Source organism: Haliaeetus albicilla, chromosome 12 (assembly GCF_947461875.1).
Source record: "Haliaeetus albicilla chromosome 12, bHalAlb1.1, whole genome shotgun sequence".
NCBI classification, from domain to species: domain Eukaryota; kingdom Metazoa; phylum Chordata; class Aves; order Accipitriformes; family Accipitridae; genus Haliaeetus; species Haliaeetus albicilla.
This window is the reverse complement of record NC_091494.1, coordinates 5,786,217-5,808,193: the sequence shown is the minus strand read 5'-3', so window position 1 is coordinate 5,808,193 and position 21,977 is coordinate 5,786,217. Positions and strand designations below refer to the sequence as shown.

Here is a 21,977-nt window from a genome sequence, read left to right as displayed (position 1 = left end):
CCCTCTGCAGCGTGCCCAAGGTCAGGGAGGAGTGGGAGCCTGCCCTTCCATCCCCTCATCGCCACACCAAGCAGTCTGTCTAGACAATCCTCCCCGCTGGGCAGCTGGGGACCCCGAGGGCCCTTCCATGCATGGAAGTACTCAGGAATTCCTCTTGCAATTAATTCTCCGTCATCCCCCAAAATAGCATTCCTGTGCAGAAGAGCTTAGAAAGCAGAGTGCCGCAGATCAGCAATTAAGGAGCAAAGACAGACTACAAAGGGAGGCATTGCAGATCACACCTGCGCTGCATAAGAGCTGCTCTGGGAGAAAGCCCTTACCAAGCTCCAGAGGGAACAGCAGCTCCTAAGTCAAACCCAAGTAATACAATGATCTTGTAGGGGGAAAGATTAATCATTATTGGCAGCCAAGAATGTGCAAGTCTAACAAAAGCCAAAGGTTTTTTTATTACAGTCCAACTCAGCTGGGAAGACAACGTTAACTAAGAATCATTAAACCTATTGCAAGAATGAATTTTCTTTGAACCAAACCATAAAATGGGAATAAAATCCTCTTAAGCCAGTGACAGCTCCTAATGGAACAGACTTTATTATTTTTTTGCAACCCCCCCAAAAAATAATTAATAAAATTGCTTTAGATTATTAAGTGAATAGATAAGGCTCCAAAATGGAAAATATTTACTCAAGCAAAACCTGCTTAATTTAATACCTGCCTCAATTAATTTTTAAGTTTGGGATTATAATTGAACAGAATAATGACATTTTCTGCTTGTACAAATAGGGATTTGTGAACCCTATTTGCCCAGAATTCAGGCAGGAGAAGAAGTATCTAGGAAAACTTTATCTTGTGAACCCCCAGGTAACATTACTGCTGCAGCACGTGCCAGTAATGAGTTTGGCAGCTTATGCAAGCCTGGAAGATAGAAGGTGAAGCCAAGGTCCCTTCTCACAGCTGGTCATTAAGTTTCCTAAAACGTCGGACCAGGAGGTCACTACTGATATTATAAAATACGAAAAATACTACAGAAAAATGGAAGCAATTTCCTGCGTGAATGTGGAGGCAGAACACCAAGTTAAAAGCAAGATGAACTTGCGCTTCATTTCTTCAGCATGCAGGGGATGGCAGAGTGGGCTTTGATCCATCTGCCAGACCTGGGATGGATGAAGAGAGTTCAACAGCTCCCTGCAAAGGTCTGTGAGTTTGCTCCTGAATAAAGACCTCATCTGGATGCTCTGGTTCCAAAGTCAAAGCATGGGTAATCACTCCTTTTACATGCCAACACGACTGGCTGGAGGTCTCAGTCTGAAAGCTGCTGACAGCAATCTTACTTAGTTACTGCTTTTAGGGCAAGCTTGGTGTACTCCTCCCTCAGTGCTTTTTCCCCTCTGCCAGAGAGCAGGAGATGCAGGAAGGGAGCAGAACACCAAGCTCCAGCATTCACACTGACCGTGTACACCCAGGTGGGAAAATAAACCTGAATGACCAATTCTTTGGGGCAGACAGTGCAAGGAGAGAGCTGTGTCCTGTGGTCAGGAAGCTTTTTGCACAGACAGACACCTTCTCCTCTAAGCCCTCCACTCTTGAGAAGTGCATCATCTTCTAATTTTAATCTACAAGCCATTACTTCTGTTAGACCCAATTCCCAAGACCTCATGGTGGTTCTACTTGCTTGGTACGGTATGTAGTGGTCACACAGTATTCATAAAGCAAATCTGGTATATTCTGAGAGAAAGAGCTTCAAAGTAAAAGCATGTTAGCACACCGGTCCTTCACAAAGCCTACCCTCCTCTGCAGGTCAGGGTACATTGAACTTCTTCGAACAATACTTTGGACAATCTGTCTTCCTCAGCCTTCGTTGGCTGCTCTCCCTTCCCTCTCTCCAGAGGGTATGCTTAGCTGCTCAGCCCTTTCAGGCCTCTAAAAAGTTACCTGATCTAGACATGGCCTCTGCACAGTGGATTTGAGCCCACTCAAAAAAAGTCTGTCCCTACAGAAGTCATCCACTGCCCAAGGGCTGGAAATTGCCCTGTCTTCCTCCTTGCTTATCTTTTTTCTAAAAAACCCTCCTCAAGGCTGAACATATCTACAAAGCTTATTGAAATGCTCAGTAACTGCTATCCACAACCACTCGCTGACCCCATCACTTGCATGATGCATGGTTTTCCTATAGACGAGGATTCCTGGAGCAGTTCCACACCCCACTGGCATTGCTCAAAAGCAGGGAGCGTCTCACCATTAGGGTCTGCTCTGGGAAGAAGAACATGGCCATTGGCTTGCAGCTGGCAGCCAACTCTGACGTCCTACTCCTGGTTCCCCTGGTGTCAGAAGCACACACTGCATAGTAAGCGGGAAGAAGAGAAATATTTGATTAAAAAGCTTCCTGCCTGGAAGCAAATCTGATCCTGGCTTGACCAGCTCAAACTCAGCCTCGACAGTGTACACTTCAATGTATGTAAAAAGTCTTTTGGGGAGGAAGATGAGAAAGTGTAAGGGTTTTATTTGACATAGACCTTGCTGGCATGTCACAGCTCTGTTGCTTGTGTTTTCAAGACAAGAACCTTGTTAACAAGTGCTGGTGAGCGCAGCAGGCTCTTGCAGGCTCTCCACTCGAGTTACTGGTGCAGGTCGGGTTGTACATTGTGCAGGAGGGTCAGTGGGGACAAAAATGAGAGAAAGAGAAGTGGATTCAATATTGAAATCTTCCTTATTTTAAAGTGAAAATGTGGAAGGTCAGATGACAGCGACAGAGAAGGTGAGGAGTATTTTAGACCCAAATAGCACTTAAGTTCAGGTAAGAAACAGAAAGTCTGGGGCAACAGCAGAATCACAAAGTCCATCAGAAATAGCTAATTTAAGTTAATTTTAAGTTAATCACGAGTCGGGAGCAAGTAAAGTCTGGAGCTTGTCAGGAAACAACATGTTACTAGGACTATGGGCAAATCTTACAAGGTAGCTTTAATTCTGAAGGCCTGAGGAGTCAAATTGTGATCAAAGAGCCACGCAGGCACAAGAGGAAACAGCATGGAAACCAGAATCCTTCTCCTAAAGGCAAACAGAGGTGAATTACAGCACAACAGATCCTTCCCAAATCACCCCCTAGGTCCCAAAAGCAATTGATGGAGGACTGCGCACGTGATGCTGACTGACAAGCCTGCAAGATTGTCTGTGGGAAAGGAACAAGAGGGGTAATTTTATTGTCATGTACCACAGGGGGGTGTAAGTAAAATCACAGCATGAGAAAATGACAGTGTATCTGTCTTAGGTCATTTACATGGCCAGATAATCTGTGGGAGGAGAGCCAGAGTTGCTACATGTGACAGAGGCAACACAACAGCAATGTGCCTGGGAAATGGAAGCTTACATAGAAGATTTGCAAGCCCTAAACCCAATCTCGTGTTCACTGCTCCCAGAAACCAAAATGAGCAGACTTAATAATTTAGGCTTTCCTCCCTCATTATAGGCTGTATAATGGTCTCATCTTGCTGAGCACACTTCAAGAATGCCACAGAGGGACAGTCCCACGCTCAGAAGTGTACGTACATCCCAAGGACACGCTTAGAGGCCACAAAGACACCGTACGCAGGCGAAAGAGCACTAACAGGCATGAAGGCAGATGCTGGGTAGCAGCTGCGGGCATCAAATACATTGCTGTCAGTAGGCAGTATAGCACAGTAATTTTTAGGAGGGATCTGGAAGAAGGAGAAAATGCTTTGTTAGTGTTTACAGGTTGCTCCTCCACTGCAGAGAGAGTAACCTGGGAGAAACATGCAGTGGCATGTTGGAACTGGCATGGCTGGCAGACAGGCAGGACTCAGTATCTCTGTAGTGGAAATTTTTATCAGATGGTTAGATGGAGCAAGGCCAGAAGAACAGGCCATCTGCAGAAGACACATACACTTTACAGCTCATGTGAGGGAGATGATTACAGGAGTGGTGAGACATGCTCTGCAGGAACCTTTAAGATTGCACTGTCAGAAGTTTCCAGTGAAAATCCCAATGATAAGGGTGTGTGGTATGCCAGGCAGAACTGGTAAGTGTAGCAGAAATCTGATTGCTCAGTAAACCTGGGCATCCCAAAGGGATTTCAGCTGGGTAGACAGGGAGGAGGAGTTGGATCTTAGAGATATCCTTCAGGAAGAACTGGCTAGTCTTCAGCAAGGCCCAGATATGGGTATTTAGAGAGATGTCAAGTCAAAGAGGACCAAGGGGTTGAGCAGATGATAAGAAAGACACATCAAGAAAGGTGGCAGGGAAGAGCAAGCACAAGATTTAAAACTCCGCTTTGATTGTGTTGAGCTGAAGCCAGTAGGTGAGTGTCCAGGAAGTGCTGTCAGAAAGACAGACTGCAAATTAATTTGGACAGTGCAGGACAGGCTAGGAGGAAAGTGATCACTCTGTGAGTCATCAGCAGGAGATTATATATGCAAAATTTGTAAATAAGGTCACCCAGAGAGGGAATGCAGCGGAGCAAAAGAGGAGGGCTGGGCGAATAGCCAAGGATGGAGCAGGTGAAGTAGCTGGCAGTACTTGGAGGTTGTCAAGCAGGACAGGTACAGCCTCAGATATATCACTGCGGGGGCAACCCTGTCCTATTCCGTGAGCAGAGGGGAATAAACATACTTCCACCGGCTGATCTGTTCCTTGGAGCCAAATGTGTCATACCTGCTACTGATAAGGCATCTAGAAAGGGCTTGGGAAGCTGCTGGGTCTCCAAGGGTGAATTTCTGCCTCAGTTTCCCTGGAGCCACCTGGGAGTGTGGGCCCAGACCTGGCTCTTGCAGCTACAGAGACCTCACCTGGAGGGCAGAGCTTCCCCGTGGAGAAGAGAAACCTCCCAGCGGTTAGGGGCTGTATTCTCATCTGAGCTTTTGGCAGCTATATTGCAAGAAAAGGCAGTGAAGCCCCCCCAGAGACAGCTACAAGGTCACCACCAAACCCAAAGAGAGGGCAAAACACCTTGTTGGTAGGCGTAGATTGGAAAAGACAACCACACAGCTGCAGCTGGCAGGGAGTTGTGCCGGGAAACTGAGCCTACCCAGCATTGCTCAGTTGCTACCCAGGCGCTTGAAGAGACAGAGCTCATGTTTCTGATGTGCAGGGGCAGGAGCAGTGGGATCCTGAAAGTCACAATTGACCCTAGATTACACAGTCAGCTGGCCAGACGCTGCTTCAAATCGCCCATTTATCTGAGAGCGCTGGCATAAGGCAGCATGCAGAGAATGTCCAGGTTAACTTGTCACTGGCAATAGCCTCTCATTTGTCAGGAAGGGATTCATGCAATCTACAGAGGGATGTGGGGTTTTTGCAGGCGTTAGACAGTCACCCTGAGAGCTCAAGACAACAAAGAGATTCTGAAAAAAAAGAGGATCCATTTCCAGCCGCAGAGAGGCTCTTAGCAAGTCCAGCAAGACCCAGGCAGGGGCGGGGGCTGGGAACGGACCAGTGGGACAACCAGTGGTCTCAAGAACAAAAGGGATGTATTAAGAGGACCTATTCTGGCACTTAAAACAGGTTTAAGCAACTTTGCTGCTGCCTAATCTGAGGATAATAACGAGTCAGATGTCTTACAATCTGGAAATGCCTGGCCAAGTCAGTGGAGAAGAGCAGGTGAGACACTTAACCCTTAAGTGGTCTAGACATTATTCTGTTTCTGTCTGCATGTGCACAACAAAAGCAAACCCCTTTTAGGGTTAAGGTACACAAACCCTGATGGAAGCCAGATATTATATGGCCCTGATTCATAAACGAACCATGCCAAAAAGTGATTTGTCTCCCTCCCAGCCTTGCAAGCCAGTAAAGGTAAACTTCTCAGAAAATGTCCCTTGCTGACTGACAGGTACTCTGCAGCGGCATGATGGGGTGAACAGCGTTAACATCTCTTTCTGGCACAAACCCCATAGGCAAAGTTAAGAGAGCTGGTTCCAGGGGGTGAGTAGCAGAGATTATCTGAAAGCCAGGCTCCATGAAATGCAGAATTACAGTCAGGACAAGGTGTCCTGGTCCCTCCAGACTGTCTGCCTACCTTCCCCAGCAATTCAGAAGTTTTTTTATGCAGCTTCATTTACAAAGAGAATCGAGCCTGCAAAGCACAGCTTTGTCCAAATTTCCACTACAAGACTTCATCAGATCACTCCAGACTCCGACACTACGGTCTCTGCACAGTAATAGCCATTATCCCCAGGCTTTGTGTGTTTATGTCACCCTTCCATTTTCCCTTCAAATATGACAAGCAATTCTTAGAAAATCTGTTATAAACTCTTCTGCTCTGGAGTTCTGTCACCTTTGATTGCACTCATTTGAGGCCAAGGATGTAGTTTCAAAGTAAATCAATAAACAACACTTAAAAGGGTCGTACAGACATGAGCTGGGTGCAGTACCACAGCCCTCATCTCTCCCCAGTTACCTCTGCTTTGCTTCTCCAGCCCGGATCACTGTTTTAGACAGGATGAGTGCAAGCCAACCAAATAAATGGGTGAAATCCAAACAGTAAAACACTTCCTGAAGCCCCCAGTGCTGCTTTAAAGTATGGGAGTATGGGCTAGGGCCTGCTTTGCAGTTGGAAGGGCATCTCCAGTGTTCATAAGTCCCTGTAGTCACCAAATCAGTGTGACTGCTTCTCGCAGCACTGTTCTGGGCCAGTGTGAGGGTCCCTCACAGCACATCAACAGGGATACACACCTCATTGCTGGTCTGCTGCACCCATGGGTGGGCTGCAGCCAGGGTCTCCTGGTTGCTACAGATGGTCCTGGAAACACCCAAGGAAACATCTCACCCCCAGTGAGGGACTGGAATGGCAAATCTGGAAAGCCTGGATTCAGAAAGGGGCCATGTGCCTCCCACTCCTACTGAAGACATTTAGGGCCCCTCAGGCTTGCTATCACACAGAGGGCAATACATCCAAGTAGAGCATATCTAGAGTAGATTTACCTGGGAACCCCAGAGGAGTATATATTCACCTCTAACCCTCATTTACACTGCTTGTGGCTCCTCGTACTCCCCACAGCTCCAACAGCCATACAGGCACAGGATCTGGTCCTTGGTAGCCTTCCAAGAAGCTAACAAGGTTGTACCTCCTCAAGCAGCTCCTCCAAGCTGAATCATAATAGACCCCATCAGCACAGTATGGACTGCTGGCTAAACACTTCATTAAGGAACAGCTGAGAGGTAGGTTATTCATCATGTGGAGCTAGCTGTCCTGCTTTCCAGGATCAATGCGGCACACGGGGCGAGGGTAAACTACTGGAAAAACCCCTGACGGTAAGCCTACTTGAACGCACTTGCAGAAGGATTTACAGAGCAAATTAACTCCATTGGTTGAATTATTTGGATTTGGGTTTTTTAATTTCAAAATCTCCAAAGGCTGTCCAGACACTCTGGTGACCCTGAGGCAGCAATTCTGACAACTCAGCCAGAGAGCAGGGCTGCTGCCCGCACACTATGAGAATACCCACTTTGCTCTGCCACCTAACAACTGTTGGTTTTTTTAACCTAGCTGCATTTTCAATTGAGATCTCCATTACCTGTTTCAGTGTGCTGATGGTTATATTGGTGTGTCTGTCTGGAGTTCCTTGGTCTGACTCAGGGCATCTGCTTGCTGTTCCCAGCTCTGCTGCTTTCTCTGACTGTAAAATAAAACAAATTATTCAGGGTGGAAGTGATCTCTTATTTTGGTTGTCTTTATGTTTTTGTCTCTGTTCAATGCCTCTGTGCTCTGCTTCTAAATCCAGCATTTTCTGCGCAGAGCCTGATTAGGGGAATTTACACCTGCAAAACATACATCCTATATGCTCTTCACAAGCAGTTATACAGCACCGCTCTGGCTAAGATGGCTTTGAAAGAGCCTCCCACATAACATAGTGGTATGGTGAACTCCTCCTAGAGAGATGTGGGACAAGCAGCCCCCACATCTCCTGCACAATAGGCTTACTCAGCCCCAGACTACTGTGGGACTTTGCTCTAAGCAACATTTTCTTGTGATTCAGGGAGAGATCTACAGCCTCTGCTTCTCTTTTTAGTGTGATCTGTCCTCGCTCCTCAGCATCTCCGTGCTGGGTCCCTGAACCTTGCACATGTGTTCACAGAGCTATTATTCATTGCATGTAAGACTGGATGCCATGTTTGATGTCACAGAAGAGCTTTGAGATATCACAGCCTGGAAAGAAGGTTTCTCTGAGCTGAACTGTGTGACACAACTGCCAGAGGCCAGACCCATGACATTCCTGTGTGTTCAGATCCTCCCCTGCTTAGCACCAGGCAACTGAACTGCGCACAACACTTTGGTGCCTCAGTCTCCCTCTGTGCCTCCAGTGCAGGGCTCCCTACCCCTCATTCAGGCAAACCCCAAATTCAGAAAGGCCAAATTCTTCCCAGCAGCACCCTGTCCCCATACACCCCTGAGGAGCAAGAGAAACACATCACACCCTGCCCAGGTTTGCTGAGCCCTGTTATGTGGCCCCAGTGCCACCCTTGCTACCAGAGCCCGTTTTCCTGCTGTCCCGGGGACCATCTTCTGCTCTGGGTGCCTGCAGCACTGAGCACCTTTAGGGGAGCTCGACCATAGGGTAACTAATTAACACAAGAGATCACTTATATTATCTGCAACTTGAATGCAACTTTTATCAAGTCAGTATTGGAGATGCATTCGTTCGGGGCATAGCTACAGCGTCTAGGGCTTAAGACCTTTGCACACTCGCTCTCTCCGGCTGTTAAGTGAGTCAGGTGGTGTCGTTCCTAGAAGGTGAATAAATTATTATTGCAAATTACTCTGATGAAGTGGCTTTTATTTGAAAGCCAGACACAAAGGGAGCTTGCTGATTGGCTAACAGTGATGTCATACCCAGCACAGCACTCAAATGCAGAGATAGGAATTTTCTTGTCTATATTTTGTGTATAATTTTCATTTTCTACTGGCAATAAAGACCCACCAGCAGAGCATTTCACCCCGTGAGTTTGGTGGGGGGTCTGTACTTCTCAAGTGGCTGATGAAAGCAAAGTGGCCTTTGTTCCTCTGTCTTGCAATGAACCTAAGGCTAACAGTTTTCACCCACAAATGCACTGTGTTTTATTGCTCTATTACAAACCCCACCACTTAATTTTCTGAGGTGGGTAGCAGAGAAATTGGCATTTTTTGGCTTGCGTGTACCTAAAATCATTGTGATCACAGAGATTTTGCTATTTACAAGCTGAAGCTTAAAGTGCAGATAAAGTAACAGCCTGGGTATCATTCTGATCCTCAGCAAAAGGCGAGAACGGGGTTTTGGAAATAGCCAGGCAGCAAAATCCCAACCAATTATCTATTTTGCAAGTTTCACATCTTGGTTCTTCCTCCCTGCAAAGCCACTGTGAAATTCTCAGTGAGCTCTGTCAGTGAGGCAGAATTGGTGACCAGCTACCATTTCTCTTCCCTAATTGAATGTCCTATCAAACTTACGAAATTTGCCTAGCAAATGTTCCAGCTTTAATCATTTCTGGATGCAAACTGGCAGGCTGGTACAGCTCAAATAGTAGAACTCTGTGCAGACAGCAAGCATGAAAGCACCACTTGCCTCACTGAACTGGAATGAACTTTCAAATTCAAGCAGCTATGTGAAGCATGCCTCTCCAGGCTGTGGTCAGCTCTGCAGCTCCCTCAAGCAACACTACTGCGGTTCTGGGCTCCAGCCCCTGCTGAATAGGGACAGGGGCAGAGTGGAAGGTTTTACATACCTGCTGCTTCCTCCCTCCGTTATGTACTGCCAAGGTGAAAATTTTGCCGGGAAGGCCAAGTGTAACATTTCCAGCACTGGGAACAAGCTCCTGCTTGTGCTGTACAAACACTGTGCTCTCCACTAACACACACAGCACAAATCCTGAGCTGACCTACACAGCTTGCCTTTTCCCCTTTGATTATGGCTCTAAAGTCATTTGTCCTACAAGGGCAGAAAACAAAACACATCATTTGGAAGATGTCCTGGAAACCCCCATATAGTTGCACTGATGAAACTGGACACTGAGGACTGCTGGAGAGCTCGAGCATGGTTAAATTTGCTGTTCTCAGTCCTGGGGTCATGACTCTGCAACATCATCAGCTCCACTTTATTCCAGGTGGCTTGAAGTTGGAAATCATTGCCTCTTATCGCCTGAAGATTTGCTGAGCTGCCTGCCCTTTGCGGGTAAGAGCAGCTGCCCTTAGAGTCCTAGATGTTGGATCTGAGGCTTTTGAAGTCCCGAGGGTGAAGGTGCAAGGAACAGGCATCCAGGAAAGAGAGAGCCTGACTGTGAATCAGAGTTAAAAAAGAATATGAAGGCAGAAATCCTAGAAGAGGATGCTGTCTGGCTGAGACACATGGTCAGCATCAGCAAAAAGGGTATGGGCTCTCAGGTTTAAGACCTGGAACAGATTCAAATCACCCCTTTCAGATCTGACCTCCTTTCCTGTTTGAGGAAGAGTGAAGAGGAGAGGGAGTCATGAATCTTGGATCCAGTCCCTGCTTTGCCAATGCATGGCTTGGCCTAAAATCCCTCTTTGCTCTTACCACTCTATGTGTAGAATGGAGGGTTATTAAAAGCATCAGAAGAATCTCAAGTAAAATAATTTCATTGTTTTTAAGAGCTTTGTTATAGCATCTCTGGTGTTCTGGCTTGGACCACCACAGACCAGAAGCAGGAAGGTCAGAACAGCCTTTGGATATTGAATTAGTGTCCAGAACCATACCAAATTCCAAAATTGCAACCACTGGCCAAAAAAAGAAGCCTCTCTAGAACAGAACACACCCACACAGATGGTGCAGACAACAAAATGATCGTGCTGGGCCTAACTCTGCTTCCCTTCCTCACACAGAATAATACCCTTGCTCCCATCTTTGATTTCAGCAGCGTTATTTCCCCATATGAAGCAGACAGGCTCTAGAGGAGAATACGGTCCCACCTACTTATCACTTGCCTTACAATGAGGGTCCCCGTATCACTTGGCTTTTTAATGAAGTTGGGTTTTGATGTATCAGTCAGCCCCTCCCTTTCACTTGAGGACAGTATTAGAATCACGTCTGGATTATAATACCCAGTAAGCTGTTCTGGGGTGATATGAATCAAAGCCCTGAAAGTGGGATTCCATTTAATTAATCGTGGCTGACAGATGAAGGTATTGATCGCAGATTGAGAGGTTCAGGATTGGCCCTGGGGATAATTATTGCAGGGCACTCTGTGTTAGGGTGATATTTTTTAATTTCTAGCGATGTGGGAGGGAAGCAGGGAGGAAATAAGTGAATAATTGCAGCTAATTAGAACTTGTGTGTGCATCCCAAATTAATTTGTTTGAATAATCAACCACCAACAGCAGTCTGATCCAAAAGGAAAAGGAAATAACTGCCCAGAGAGATGTAGATTGCTCCTGTAAATTCTTCAGGCCCATGTCTGGGACAAATGTTTTATGCAACTGAGGCCCTAAATACAGAAGGGGAAACAGACAAGATTGTTGAGCGGAAACACTTGCTTTTGCCTAAGATGTACGATAAATAAAAGGGGCCAGGCGAAGCGGAAGGATGGTGGAGAGTGCAGGATAGCGGATGATGCTCTTGCCTTAACCTTCTTCCTATCCGTTCGCAACACGCCGCCTCCCGCCGGACTCCCGGCAGCCTGCCTGCCACCGCCTTCACAGGTGGGACATCAAATCCGCCAACGGGGAGATACAGGGTGGCTGGAGGGGGATCAGACACGCAACTGCTGTCGCTGCAGGGATAATAAAAGGTATCTAGGCTAGCAGAGAGGGCAGATGGAGGCAAAGCTGCAGCTAGCAATCTGTGTGCACACACCGACCAACCCACTGCTCCCTGTCCACGGGATCCCCATAATCTCCCAAGGCAGACCTGCTGTTACAAACATTCTCATCACTAACGCAGCGGGGGCAGCTAAGCAGAGAGAGTGAATGATCTAGCAGGGGGTTAATAAAAGGACTGATGCAGAACAAAAAAGCCTGTCAGCTGCTGTAAGATGTGCTCTCCACCCCTTCCACCCCCCAGGAAATTAAAAATTGTAGCCTGTGGTGTACACTGCTTTCTCAGCGGGACTGGACGGGGCAATGGGATGTGGAAGGGTAAGATGGGAAGGGGAAAGTTGGGAGTCAAATGTTTGTCCAGGCTGTTGTTTCTGATGCGATACAGCAAACGCTGTTATTCTAAAGGACCGGGTTACTTCATCTCCCCAAACCTGACGAGACCAAGCCACATTTCTGCTTGCTGTTGCCAGCAGCTCCTCCTGGAGAGACTCCACTATGTCCTGCCAGGCTGGAGGGCCAGGCTGCTCTGCCTGACACCACTTTAGTCCATGCTAGCATGTTTCCATGGAAATGGGAAGAGAACAAATGCCTGTGACATGATACACCTTTTCCAACGTAGATCTGGACCATTTCTAACATCCCTTCCTACTGACAACCTTCAGGACTGGATATTTTGCGGGCACAACCAAAACAGAACAGGAAGGGCAAAAAAACCTAAATCTGATTGTATGAAACAAACGCCACCATCCTTTCTGGTGAGCAGCAGCTGAACTCAAAAGCACGTTAATTCACCAAAACCACCCTTCAAGGCAAAGAGACCTCTGCAATGAAGACAATCTGGTAATGCACGGGCTCCTTTTTTCCCCCCAAGTGGACAGCCATGATCTGTTCCCTCCCCTCTTCGGGCTGTTTCGCCTCACGTTTCCAGCACCGTTTTTCCCCTTCCAAAGGAATGCAATCTCTCAGCTCGGAGGTGAATCTCCCGCTGCCTGTTTCCTGCCTGTTATTGTCTCCTTTGCCCGGCGCATTGTCTCCAGACTCCGAAGGCAGCCGGGCGGGCAGGCAGGCGGGAGCCGGCAGACTGCGCAGCGCAGGCCCGCAGCGCCCTCTCCCGCGCCGGACAGCCAGACCCGGAGCGTCCGGGGCGGACGAGGGGGGCTGTGCCCCGGGGAGCAGCGGGGCACGTACGGCCCAGGCACCCCGCTTGCTTTCGGGGTGCTGCCCTGCCCGCCAGGCCGGCGGGCCCGGCCTCCTGCCGGGTAGGCGGGTGGCCAGGCATCGCCCGACGGCGCTGAGCTGGCGTTTCGCAAGGACTAATCCCGGCGGCACCCAAAATGGCAGTAATTTCTACGCGCCTTGAGCCAGGACCAGTGGCATTTTGGCAAGCAGAGGCAGAAATCTACTGCTTGCTATCAGCTGCTGGGCGCTTCAGATAAAGGTGAGCTCTGTTCGCGGAGGCTTTTCTGGGGGCCTGAGTTTGGCATGTGCCAGAGGAGTGTGGAGTAAAGCAATTATCCCTCTCTTGGACGCCAGTCTCTGCCCATCACCTAAGCTCTGACTGCATCTCGCAGTGTACTGAGCAGCCAGAATAACTCACCGGTCTGTTCTGGTACCATCATCGCAGAGGATTTATAAAGCCTCTCGCAGCAGCCGGCTCCTGTCTCGCGCTGCCCTGGGCGCTGTGCTCCAGGCATCTCCTTGCCCACACCGCAGACCAACCTGCCCTGGGACCTCACCCCTCAACCTATCGGCGCGGGAGCATTAACATGCTTTAGGAGAAGAAATACGAGAGAGCTTTCGCGAAGCCAAAGGCAAAGCAATGACAAGTGTTGTCTCTGGAGGGAGCTTGCTTGGTTTGCTTGGGATTATTATCATTTTGAAGGACAAGTTACTGCTCCTAGTGCTGGGAGCCAAGGATATGAATAAAGAAGCTACATGAATACAGATATGTTGCATAGATAGAAAAAAGAAGGCTCACCTACAGTTGCCATTTTAATTTCCAAGTGGGTGAAAGCAAGGTGTCCCATCCCCAGGAGATCCAGAAAGGGCTCCGGCCCCTTCATTAGACACAAAGAGGAAGCTGGACATTAAACACTGCCTGAGATGCCAGGCCTGGCTGGGTGCTTCCATGCTGTCAGGAGAGCGATGTGTTGGAGAAGTTAGCCTTCCTCCATGGGGAACACCACTCCCAGGAAGCAGAGCTTTCCTGGCTGCCATGAAAACACTTGAAAAGTGGAAACACTTCTGCCCTTCCTCAGTGCAAGGGACTGCAGGAGGCACCAGCATCAGAGCCAGACCCGGCTACACTCACAGGACATTCAACACCGTAGTATGGTTGCTGGAATAAAGTCAGCAAAAGAAATTACAAATTAAATAAAAGGGGATTTCAGTTGACCAGAACATTTCATTTGGCCCAAAAGAAAATGAGAAGCCCAGGGCTCCCTGTGAGCAAGAAGCAGCAGTACTGTGCCATGTCCCAGCCCTACTCTCCCCAGTGTAGGCACTCGCAGCAGCTGGCCAGTTGTGCCCTCAGGCTCTACCCTGCCTCATGAGCCAGCACCTGCGGCTGGAAAATGCTTTTTTGTAATACTGCTTCCTGCCACATTCATCTCAGACAGCAAAAATAAACATCACATCTCTTACATCATGTTATACGCTCTTAGAGATCTGTCCTGTTGCACTCCCAGCACAGCCAAGCCATTCCCTGCAACACCAGCCTTGTTTTTGCACACCACCTGAACTCAGCTGGTTTGGCACCGAAGGGAGTTTCTCCAGGCTTGGAAAGATTGTTCTTTCTTTCCCTGCCATTGTGAAAACCCTTGTGCGTGCTGTGTGGGAGGCTAGATGTGGGTGAGCGCAAGCCAGCCTTGTGATGACAGGAGGTTGGCTTACGTGGGGTTGTAACAGGACTGAGAGTCTTTTCCATGCTCTACGGCACGCTGGCAGGCCTACGTTCCTCCTGCGTGCTGCTGAGCAAGCCACAGGAGACAGCATATTTCACCGTCCTCCAAGTCTCATTCGTCTTACACTTGCAGTAAGTGTATGTATTTGTGGTTTCAGTGAAATATATGACTCTACTGCTAGGCTGTATGAGCAAGAATTTATCTGCTCAACAGATTCTGCTGGCTTCCAAGTGCATGATTTATCCACAAAAAACAGTCTAACACTGACAGGATCTCCTGGTGGTAGTGGTCTTTTGTGTGCCGGTGATAGGAAGTTTTGTTTTTTCTTAGCACTCTTCCCCTTTGTCTTGGTTCTTCCACCACTGTTGGCTGTGGTAACATTGAGAGCATCAGCTTCAGGGCATGCAGATACCAAAAAGTGAGTAAATTCCCCTTTTGTTTTAGGCTGGGCAACAGGTCAAGTCCACCAAAGGAGACACGGGCAAGGTCCACATGCCCTTGACTCTATCACTGAATGTATACACGCACCCTGACATCAAACATTGTGCCAGGCTGCCACATCCACCTGTGACAATCCCAAAGACTCCCCTATATTCACTTTGTCTCCTGCAGCTGTGTTTAAGAGAGCAGTGGTCTTCCCAGCTGCTGGACTGGCACTACCATGGCATTAACTTCAGGAGGGTGACGGTGATGCTTTCCTGACAGAGCTCTCCTAGCTGAACCATCGCCACCACCTACTCGGTCACTTTGATCTGGATAGGCTCAAAACTGTCTCTCTCACTGCTGCCCACAGCTCTCCTCCTGAGCACAGACCAGCTGTCATTCCATTAAGGAAGCGAATCCCAGAGGACACTTGCAGAGCCCCAGCTTTTCAGGTACTCAGGTTTACACTTTATGCCTCCAGGGTGACATTGCAGATGAAAAACAAAACACACCAAACTGACAAAAGGAATCTTAAAAAAGTATTTTCTGCTTTAGGTTGCTGAAGAGATGAACAGACATAGATTCACTGGGCTTAGGTCAGTCTTGTCTGAGGTACACAAGTTCTTTTCCTTGCTTTGTCCTTCCAACTCTTTCCCCTTCTCAAAAACACCTCATTAGAATCTTTTGCCACGCAACTCCCAAGTCAGTCTTTCCAGGGGGCTGCACCATCTTATTTGTTTAAGTATCTGTAGGCAGTAAGTGGGACTTCTCTGGTGCCCCTCCATCTTGACAGAGTAGCAAACATTTGCAACTGTAAATCTGTCTTGCACAGTTTATTCTCAGATTCCTCCTAACTGCACCCAAAGTGGACACACAGTTTGGTTGATGCTGTCTTTTTCTGCGTTTTCTTTTACTTGGAATGAAGATCTCATTTTACTGTTGCCTTGCTGTATTTATGATCTGCAAGACTGCTCAGGGTCCCAACTGTGTACATTTGTGTCCTTTTCTTGTCATATAGATATAAGCTGCAGCATGCTGTTTCAGCAAAATAAGCCAAAAGCATTTTGAGGCAGTAACAGTGGCATTTTACAACTGCTCCTTGGGGATTTGATCTCCTTCTTAGAAGACCTTCTGTCCTTGAAATACAGTTTGAACTTTTCACATGAGATCACAATTGCTAAACATTCCTGTGCTATTTAGAAGTATCTTTTGCTCTGTTGATAGTGGTGACATGAATGGCAAAGCCATTGCTCTCCTGCTACTCCATTTACTGGCAACAGATGATACCATCACCTCTCAGTTTGTATCACTGTACTGTGCATTGAGGGATAGGACCTGCTGTGGGCCAGGTGCATCACGTTGATGTAAATGCCTCCATAACAGTTGTCTCTTTGGTAGGGCTAACTAAAGGTTTGCAAATATTTGAAAGGTTCGGAAGGAATCTGAAGTTTACACATCCTAATGGTCTCTGAACCGGCTTATTATCAGTGGTAGGCAACACACACCTTTCCGGTACCATGTCCAAACCTCAGGAAGCCAGCAGGTGTCTGTCTGCTGCATGCTATTACAGCAAACTAGAATTTCATTTTAGGTTTATTCCCCCAGCTCTTGTTAGCAGACTAATGAGTTTGTGATTATGATCTGCTGCAGCTTCTGTCTTGAAGACGTCTCTGCACCTGCCTGCAGAACGTCACTGGGTACTACACCGACTCCTGTGTGTCCTATTAACGTGGATTGCTGCACCGCTGATGCACTGAATAATCTGAATGGGAAATCTTTCCCTTAGGGTGAAGGATAGCATCACTTCCCTCATTGCACAAAAAGGTTGAGGGGAAAATTCCTGAAGGCTTCTGCTGGCCTGGGAAATGAACCTAAATCCCTGCTTAGAGGTATTCACATTTAGCTCCCATTCATATCGTCTGCCGAACAGGACATGCAGCACCAACCAGCACTGTCTGAAGCAGGGCAGAACCTAGTCCTCCCTCTCCCTGGTACTCTCTTACCTGTTACCCGTCAGCAGCACAGGGCTCACAACTGTTACTCGCTGCCCCGCCAGCCAAAAGTTGCTATTTCCATTGAAACACTGAAGGCTGATGGGAATCCGACAGTCCATGGTTAAGCTGCACTAGAGTGCCAGCTGGGAAGTGGGTGGAAATTAATCTTTTGTCAAATAGTTAAACTCCATTTTCTCCAAATTAATTCACAAAGAACATATCCCTTCATAGATTTCACAGTTGAAAACAAAGCCAGTCTCGCCTCCTCCTACGTTATCTGTCAGTTGTACCACAAAGAACAGAAGAGCTCACTCAGTTGTTACTCATGTGATCAAATCATAGTGGAAAAAAGAAAAGCCCCTGCCTTGGCTTTCAATTTACCTGAGCCTCTGTGCTGCCCCACATCTATTTTTCTACAGTTACACCCAAACATCTGGTTCTGCCTTTTGTTTGGAGCTGATCTACACGGCCATGACCCCGGCCTTCAGGGAGCAGCCAGAAGCGCTGCCACAGGCTCACGTGCCCGGCAGTCAAGGCACAACCCAGTTCTATTTTCAGACTGAATTTACCTCAGTTTGTATTAAATGCCAGGTGTCTGTTTGATATCTCTGCTGCGGTGGCAACTCTCAGATCATATTCGGTTTCCCATGGACAAGATCCAAGGAGTGACGGATGGCTGGATGGGTGCCCAGCTGAAAGCTCAAGAGTCTAACAGTGAGAAGCATCTCAGCACCTGTGTCTCCAGCTGAACTCGACGGAGACAGTAACATGCACCGCCACTGAAAACCCAGCTGTCCCCGGGCTCCTGCTCCTCATCTGGTAGCACAGCCTTAGTCAGGCTCATCTACTTTGATAATCTCTAAGTCTGGTCATCAGGTGCTTAGTGCATAGCTGTGCCCTTTCCCAGTTTAGCATCCTGTGCAGCTGCTCAGACCTGTCTTTCTCACCTTCAGCTGCCAGCTAAGTGCTAAATGGGTAGCAGTCTCCAAAGAGTTATCAGTTCCTTTCCCGTAAGGGAGCTCTGTTTGGGAAGGGTTTCCTCACACACCTCCCTATTTGGCATCTCAGGACTTCACTTGAAGTAAAAACCATGCTCAGTAACACCTCTCCTCTCCAGAGCAGAACATAAGACAGTTATGGCATGTCAGACTACAGACCCACAGAGCCCATTATCTCATCTCTGACAGCAGTGAAGAGCGTGATGCCTGGGAAAGAGAGAGCAAGCCATCATTCACCCTCTAGACATGGAGGACTTGTTAGCCCTCTATGGCATTGCTCTAGAGTATCTCAGCTCAAGGCTGAAGGGTTCCTGTTTATTCAACCTCTCCTTGTACAGAAGCTGGTCCAGATCGCCAATCATCCTTGTTGCTCTTCCCTGGACATTTTTTACACTATATAGTTTTTGAGGTTGATGGGCAAACAAAACTGTCCTTGTAAGCCTGTGTTTGGCTAAAGCAAGTGTTCTGTCAAAGAAGGTTTAGCAGCTGACTTTCTCAGGAGCAAGTCACTGAAAAGTCTAAGTGTTTCCTTCAGAGATGAATGACCTCCTCTAGAGAGCAGATGGAGTAGTCACTCGCTGTTGAGGTCATCTTCTGCATGCATGATGTTTCAGCTAGAGGCAAAACGGGAAGGAATAAAGTGATGCGATAATCTGTTTTGCCACTACTGAGAAGGGAAATTTCACAGCAGTCATTTTTGAAATCCAGAAAGCAACAGAGGGAGAAAAGGATCAGGTTGCTTTCTTCTATACTTTTGTAAAGATGAAGGAGGAAGAGTCTTTCTCAATATGTCTGCCACAGAGATGCTTTTAGTGCCTTCTCTCTTCTCTTTAGCCCATTTGCCTACTAGACCTCGTCTTCCAGAGCACTGCGTTGTGGGCCATCAGTGCTATAGGCAGAACAGCCATTTCTACAAGAGAGATGTGTTCAGTGAGAACAACAACCCAATCACCCCAATTAGCCCGAAGATACTGCAGGAAAGCATTCAATCCTGCAGCATTAATGAAGCATAATCTCTGAGCTCATAGAATGAAGACAGCATAAATCATATGCAGACTTTCAAAACGACATCTCTGGAGCCTGATCCGGTTGGTCACCCATACAACCACAAAGCAATTTCCCCTGGGAATCTACCTGGTTTTCAGTTCAATCTCTTTTGGTTAGCTACCTCTCCTTGTCATACACATTGCCTAGCCTAGAGGCAATACATCCTCACAAGACTCACGGGTGCCACAAAACTACAAAGGAAAAGGAATTTCACACTCACAGAGCCTCAGCAATATCTATACGCTTACATAAGTAAAACCAGACCTCAAATAATATTTATAAGAGGACAGATTGTGTTCCAGATTTCTGTGATTTCCAGTGTTTTATAGTTCTATCTCCAGAGCATAAGATATTTTCTTTGAAATCTTGTTTAAGCCCTACCCCATACAGTCAGTTTCACCATCCCCTTGCTTCTCCACCTCCTCTTTCTTTCATAAAACATTTTCTGGGTATTCTGGTGGTGTATCGCTTTTCTTGGCCACGTTTCTTCTAAAGAAGTTTCTACTTCTCTGCTCATTGCCTCTTTGTGGAAGAGGTTAGAGACCTTTTCTGTCAATTAAGACAAATCTGGTTCCATGTGCAGCCACAATTACTACCACTGGCTTCGTTTTATACCAAACACTCCATGTCTTATGCCTCCTGTCATTCACACAGGAGGAGAATACCAGGGACAACTTTGTCAAAGCAAGTTCTGTGGCTAAAACCTCTGTAGATGGATCTACGGAAGACAGCTTTGCTAGGCACTGCTATTTATATGAGTTGTGTCAGTTAATATATGACATGGGGATGTGTGCAAGTAGTTTACAATACAAACTATGAAATACACAAATAGTTTTGGCAGTCTCACTGTTGAAATTCTGAAACAACTGCCTCTCAGTAGACCAATACACAAATTTATTGCAAAATATGATTCGGGGCTTCAGTTAGCATGTTAAAATATGCCTAGCTTACAATATTGCATAAGGTACATCCTATCAGTCAGCAGATCAGCCATCCATGAGAAAGCAGAACCGTACACCTGATTGCCACAGCCTTGAGCTCCTGTTCTGTTGAGTTGTAGCACAGTCTGTGCTCACCATACTGGAAGGTGCTAACAAAGAGACCGGGCTCAGGAGGCTGGAGCAAGGGTGCCCCTGGGGCTGTTCTGATTAAGCAGACCTGTGTGGTAAGGGCCCACCCAGTGACACACTGTAAGGCAGGATCTATGAGGATGAGCAGCGTGTAGCTGATGTAACCATCACCTCACGTTGTCCCCACCCACCACAATTCTTCCACAGTTGTGTGTGTGATTGGAATTGCAAAATGGCAGCCGAGCCAGCGGGAGAGAACCACTCCCCATGAAGACATATCCTGTGCCCAAGATCCAGACTGTGTCTATTCCAGACATGCATGCAATACACACTGAATAAGAAACTTTAAAAAAAAAAAAAAAAGCTATTTTCATACAACAATGATAGCAAGAGTGTATTTTTGCTGGTAAAACTGTGTGGCTTTCAGCCAGAGATTATGCCTTTTCCCTCCCTCGGGCTCACAGAAATGTGACCTAAGGCAATCCTGCCCACTGGCAAAGTACCCTCAACAGGCCCCTGAGTACAGCACTGCAAGCAGACAGACAGCAAATACTTTGGCTTCTCTATTCTAGTCTCTCCAGGCCTTCCTAAATCTTTCTTCCGTAGTCTTCTGCCACAGCGAGGGCTTCAATTGCAGCCTAAAGGGCTGCAAATCCAAGGCTTCTCAGAGATCTGGCTTTTAGGAGTTTTCTTGAACAGTAACAGAAATAAGTGTCACACTTCTGACATAGAATTTTGCTGATGGGGTTGTACTACACCAATTTGTTAGTTTGAGGTATATGGTGAGGTAGTGATGATGTTTTAGCAGTGCTCTTGGTATCACAGTAGTGAGGTCACATTCAACAGACACCAAACATTTCAAGGCACATTCACTACCAATGACACCAGCACTGCTGTTAATGCTGAAATGATGTGAATGGAAATTATAACCTATATAATAAAGAATCCAGTCGACATAACACTCACCAATGAGTATGTAAATTGGATGGATTTAGGGGACTAAAGAATATTTTTAGAGGTTTGTTTTCAGAGTTCCTTTCCAAAGATAAGATTGGGCATCTGTCATTCATCTTCTACCTTGCCAAGGAAGTTGAGAATACAGGAAAGTGCTTAAAGCATTGCTCTGTCCATATGCACTGCTCATATAAGATATATACCCATCCTTTCTTCTGGACAGTATACAACGCCACCTGTAATACAGGTGAGTGTTTACAGGGCCAAACCTGACAGATAAATAGGGGTTTAGCTGGCCTGTTGTTCTGCAGCTCTCAGCACCTGACAGTGTTGCAGTTGGTGCAGCTGTACTTGGGAGTCTCACAGGGGCAAGAACGGAAATGCAGTCAAGACATCTTCATACCAAAGTTTTCTCACTTCTTGATGATAATTTCCTAACCTGTCTTCTTCCTACAAAGTTTTTAGTTCTTCCTTCTCTGTTGATCTGAATCATTTGCTCCAGAAACAAGGCGATTGTTCCTGAGCTCAGGCAGTCACTGTCACAAACTCTAATGGCTCAGGGTGTTCACCAGCACATGTGACGGTTCACGTTTGTTCCAGTTCCTGTGTATTCTGCTGGAAGCCAGGCTGATCACCACAGGGTGTGAGCAATCAGCACTGCAAAATCCAGCAATTTGGCTCAAATTGAAAGAAACGCATAATTTTGGATCTGGATGTTCCCAGCTCCAGCCCTGGTGTCTCAGCCAAGATGGAAGCCATTCTACCCCCTACTGCTGAGTTCTCAAAAAAAGGGAAGATGGCAAGGCCTCCAAGAAAGGCAGATTTATAATCATGAG

The 21,977-nt window shown here is 47.1% G+C and overlaps 1 long non-coding RNA gene across 1 annotated transcript in view; it reads right to left on the bottom strand.

Annotated features, from left to right (window-relative positions):
• The window catches only part of LOC138688286 (uncharacterized), a 48,700-nt gene that overhangs the window by 22,419 nt on the left and 4,304 nt on the right, over window positions 1–21,977 (bottom strand). Inside the window, exon 3 of the long non-coding RNA XR_011327321.1 lies at window positions 7,521–7,622. This is a non-coding gene — a long non-coding RNA (uncharacterized lncRNA). The remainder of the gene's footprint in view (window positions 1–7,520; window positions 7,623–21,977) is intronic.